Here is a 5702-nt window from a genome sequence, read left to right as displayed (position 1 = left end):
TCTTGGAAAGATTAGAAAATTAGACATAGTATTACCTGAGAACCCAGCTATACCACTCCTGGGCATATACCCAATAGATTTTCCAACATATAACAAGGACACATGCTTTGCTATGTTCTTAGAAGCCTTATTTATAATAGCCAGAAGCTATAAAGAACCCAGATGTCCTTCAACAGAGGAATGGATACAGAAAATGTGGTACATTTACACAATGGAGTATTTCTCAGCTATTAAAAATGATGAATTTATGAAATTCTTAGGCAAATGGATGGAACTAGAAAATATCCACCTGAGTAAGGTAACCCTGATTCGAAAGAACACACACGGTATGTACTCACTGATAAGTGGATATTAGCCCCAAACCTCAGAATACCCATGACATAATTCACAGACCACATGAAGCTCAAGAAGAAGGAAGATCTAAGTGTGGGTGCTTTTGTCCTTCGCAGAAATGGGAACAAAATACTCACAGAAACAAATATGTAGACAAAGTATGGAGCAGAGACTGAAGGAAAGACCATCCAGAGACTGCCCCACCTGGGGATCCATCCCATATACAGTCACCAAACCCAGACATTATTGTGTATGCCAACAAGTGATTGCAGACAGGAGCCTGATATAGCTGTCTCCTGAGAGGCTCTGCCAGAACCTGACAACTATAGAGGAGGATGCTCACAGCCAACCAGTGGATTGATCAACAGGACCCCAATGGAGGAGTTAGGGAAAGAACTGAAGGAGCTGAAGTGGCTTGCAACCCCATGGGAAGAACAGCAATATCAACCAACCAGGCCGCTCAGACCTCCCAGGGAATAAACTACCAGCCAAAGAGTACACATCAAATGACCCATGGTTCAGGCGGCATATGTAGCTGAGGATGGCCTTATTGGATATCAGTGTGTATAGAGGTCCTTGGTCCTGTGAAGGTTTGATGCCTCAGTGTATGGGGAATTGCAGGGCAGGCATATGTAGCAGAGGATGGCCTTACTGGATATCAATGGGTATAAAGGCCGTTGGTCCTATGAAGGCTTGATGCCACAGTGTAGGGGAATAACAGGGCAAGAAGATAGAATTGGGTAGGTGGGTGGGGGAGTATCCTCCTAGAAGCAGGGGAGGGGAATGGGATAGGGTCGTTGTGGAGGGGAAACTGGGAAATAAGATAACATTTGAAATGTAAATAAATAAAATATCCAATTAAATAAAACAAATCTCTACCAGAAACAAACCATGAAGTAACATGAAGCACTTTTTTCAAATTGTTTGATGTGTAATAATAGCAAGGTCTAGCTATTTCAACTGCCAAATGAACAGAAAAAAAAAAAAAAAAAAAAACAGAGAAAGTAGCAAACAATACCTTTCTTTTTACCTTGTCCAATCCAAATTCCCCAGACGTTTGAATAAAGGTTCAGTATCTTTGAGATAGATGAATTCATTATATTCTCCTTCTTTGAGGGTTGAAATAAGGGCCCAATGTCTATACTCAAGGTAAATTGTCTTCAATTCTGTATTCTTTTTTAAAACAAATTTTATTAGAGATTTTCTTCATTTCCAATTCAAATGCTATCCTGAAAGTCCCCTATATCTTCCCCCTGCCCTGCTCCCCAACTCACCCACTCCCGCTTCCTGGCCCTGGCATTCCCCTGTATTTGGGCATATAATCTTTGCAAGACCAAGGGTCTTACTTCCCAGTGATGGCCGATTAGGCCATCTTCTGCTATATATGCAGCTAAAGACACGAGCTCAGGAGGTACTTGTTAGTTCATATTGCTGTTCCTCCTATAGGGTTACAGACTCCTTCAGCTCCTTGGGTACTTTCTCTAGCTCCTCCATTGGGGGCCTTGTGTTCCATTCAATAGATGACTGTGAGCATCCACTTCTGTATTTGCCAGGCAATAGCATAGCCTCATAAGAGATAGCTATATCAGGGTCATATCAGCAAAATCTTTCTGGCCTATGCAATAGGGTCTGTGTTTGGTGGCTGATTATGGTATGGATCCCCAGATGGGGCAGTCTACTCTTACTCTCTAAAATGTAAAACCAAGAAAGAGGAAATCTAAAATTATATTATTTAAATCAATCTCTATTTTTCTCTCTCTGTCTATCCATATGTCTATCTCTTTCCTTCCCTTCCTCTCTCTTTCTTTCTCTTTTTCTTTTTCTTTTTCTTTCTCTTTCTCTTTCTCTTTCTCTTTCTCTTTCTCTTTCTCTTTCTTTCTCTTTCTCTCTCTGTGTCTCTGTCTCTGTCTCTGTCTCTCTCTCTCTCTCTCTCTCTCTCTCTCACACACACACACACACACAGAATGAAATGAAATAAAGTCATGATCTGTGAATTCAAACATAAAAATTGATAAGTAGGCAAAGAGACAAATATTCTGAAGTATCAAAACCATTCCCAAACTGAACAAGTATAGAGTTTGCAGCTCAATAGGAAATATTTCTTCAAGAACTTAATAAATTCACATTGCATAATGATAGAGGTGAAGTTAGTTCACACTGAGCTCAAAATCCACAAAATACGAAGAGGTTTTATAGCCTTACATATAGAAATTTGAAAGATAGTAAGAATTGATAAAACAATGATTTATTTCACTATGTATGAACACATAGAAAGGCATAAAGTTTCTATGTCTCCACAAATATCGAATAATTTAACATCAAATGTTTAAATGATACTACAAGAATTGTGAAAAATGTATAGATGTTATGCTCCTGATGTGTTTGACTGGTCATGTTAAATTAATCTCTTCCTTAATCAAATCAAAATGATATTTTTACTACTTGTGTTGAGAGCTGTTATTAGCATGCCCATGTTTTCTAATACCTTCACACATTCTTTTCCCAATGTAAAAGGTTTTCCTGGTTCTTTTATAATAGCAGAATTTCCTCATGTTTATCATATTTTATTGATTTAATTTTAGCTTTTATTTAGTATATTTATATTTCTAAATATACCTTAATTGAATTAAATACTAACTTAATTTTACTCTAACAATATCTGTTTAACGTGATATTTTTAAAAAGTTACCATGATGATCTCTGTCAAAATAATAGTCCATGACCATCACAGTAATTACCATTCTCAAAGAATGGAGAGGACTTGCCTTTACATGATGACTTTTTCAATGGGCAAAGAAGTTGCTGTAGCAATGGCTAAATGGTTTTGACCTCTACAAGACATGTATTCTGTTAGACCACATTCTAGTGTATTACTGGGTCTCTGTGACCCCAAAAAAGAATAATGGTAATTGTGGTAATTTGCAGCCATTTTGTTCGATGTAATTTTCTTATTTATATGTTTCTAAGGAAGTTAGTTATCTCTCTTAATATGAACATTACACAGTATTATCGAGTAGAATTTATAAAAGAAATAAAGGAAGAAGAAAGAAAGATTCATTAGCAAAACTAAACATTGTTCCTTTTTACAGCCATTGCTCTGTTATAATAACCACCTCAGCCTATTTATGCATCCCCTTAGAATTTTTTAAGCCATGTTCAAAATAAAATGGATCATACTCTCTTTTCCTCTAGCATGCTAGCCATGATCCTGTTGGCATCATAGGCTGCTGCCCTATAGGGTGATACCAGTATTATAAAAACAAAGCTATACCCAAAGTCTTACTTCTATCAAAGAGTCCCTGGGGCTAAGATCCACATCTTTGACTTGGGACAGAAGAAGACTAAAGTTGATGAATTCTTACACTGTGGCCATATGTTTTCAGATGAATATAAACAACTGTCTTCTGAAGCACTCTAGGCTTTCAGTATTTGTGCCAACAAATACGTGGTAAAGAGTTGTAGCAAGTATGGATTTCTCATTAGAGTGAAGCCTCATCTTTTCCATGTCATCAGAATCAACACAAAGTTGTCCTGTGCTGGGGCTGACAGGCTCCAGACAGGGATGCATGGTGTCTTTGGGAAGACCCAGGGCACAGTGACCAGGGTTCACATTGGCCAGGTCACCATGCCATCTACACCAAGCTGCAGAATAAGGAACATTTAACTGAGGCTCTGCACTGAGTCAAGTTCAAGTTCCCTGGCCACTAGAAGATTCATATCTCAAAAAAAAAAAAAAGTGGGGGGAGGGGGCTTAACCAAGTTTAATCCAGAAAAATTTGAAGACATGGTTGCTGAGAAGCAGCTTATTTCTGAATGCTGAAGTCTTGAATATATCACCAATCACGGCCCCCTGGACAAGTGGAGAGCCCTGTGTTCTAGAGGAGTTTCCACAACGATCCCCTATACCCTACCAAATTATGTTCAGCAATAAATCTCACATCAGTCTGCTTAAAAAAGTGAATCACACTGAATATATCATAACATACCTAATCTAATTTATTAACGCACAAAATTGTAATTCATTACATTATTTTAATTTCAAATTTGAAATTTAGAGAATATTTTTTACTTCACTGCATGTTTTCATCATTGTAGTAAGCATAAGATCTTGGCTTACTTTATATTTTTATTTCCTTGTTTTTCCAGGTGTTTAATCTTTTTCCTTTAGATGTGAACATGTCCTTATAAAATATATGCTTGTTGAATGTTTATTGGAATAAAATATATACTGAGGAATTAATTTTGCTGTTTTTTTTTATTCACCACCATCCCTATACCCCTCCTCACCCCCTTTCCCACTCAGTTCCAGCTTTCCTCACACCTCTGATGACTATTTTGTTTCCCTTTCTGAGTGAGATTCACACATCCCTGGGCCCTCCTTATTACCCAGGTACTTTAGGACTTGGAGTGAGAATGGAAATCAATGGGAGACATCCTTGGTGTTAGATGGAGACCTGGAATGAGGGAGACTACTGGAAGTCTATGAGGATGAAATACCTGAGATTCATAACAGCAGAAGATACAGAGAGTAAAGTGGCCACCTCCTCTAGCCAAGCAGGTCTTCCAGTGGAACGAGGGGGACATCAACCCATCCACAAATTTTTGACCCCAAATTTGTCCTACCTACAAGATTTACGGGGACAAAAGTGGAGCACAGACTAAGTGAATGGTCAACCAATAATTGGCCCAACAAGAGGCCCATCCTGTAGGAAAGAGGGAACCCCTGACACTATTAATGACACTCAGTTATGTATGCAGACAGGTGCCTAGCATAACTTTCTCCTGAAAGGCTTCCTTCATCCAGCAGCAAATAGAAACAGATTCAGAGACCCATAGCCAAATACCAGGCAGAGCTTGGGAAGTTTTGTGGAAGAGTTGGGTATACAAATGAGCCAACTTGAAGGGTCAAGGGCGCTATAAGACCTACAGACTCAACTAGTCTATGCTCACAGGGGAGCTCACAGAGACTGAAACACAAACTAAGAGCATGCAGGGTCTGGATCTAGCCCCACCCTCATTTATAACACATGTACAGATTGGTGTTCCTGTGTGTCCGCTAACAATTGAAATGGGTCACTAAGTTCTGCAAACCTGAAAGCCATAAAACAATACCTTAATGTTTCTTGAACATTTCCTATATTACTGAAGTTGAAAACCATAAAAACTATGGGTATCCATAGTTAGCAAAGGGTCCATAACCCAAGTCTTTAAACTTGCTACTATGCAGAAAATTGTAATTATCCAACACATCCTAAAGTAAAAACTAGTCCTTCGAGAAAGAAATTAGGGAAACAACACCCTTCACAATAGTCACAAATAATATAAAATACCTTGGTGTGACTAACTAAGGAAGTGAAAGATCTGTATGA

The 5702-nt window shown here is 38.5% G+C and overlaps 1 pseudogene; it reads left to right on the top strand.

The window, feature by feature from the left end:
* The first annotated feature begins 1467 nt into the window (after positions 1–1467).
* Positions 1468–4264, top strand: LOC110314332 (annotated as a pseudogene).
* Positions 4265–5702: the final 1438 nt, after the last annotated feature.

Source organism: Mus pahari, chromosome X (genome assembly GCF_900095145.1).
Source record: "Mus pahari chromosome X, PAHARI_EIJ_v1.1, whole genome shotgun sequence".
Classification (NCBI taxonomy): Eukaryota; Metazoa; Chordata; class Mammalia; order Rodentia; family Muridae; genus Mus; species Mus pahari.
This window is presented reverse-complemented; position numbering and strand designations above follow the sequence as displayed.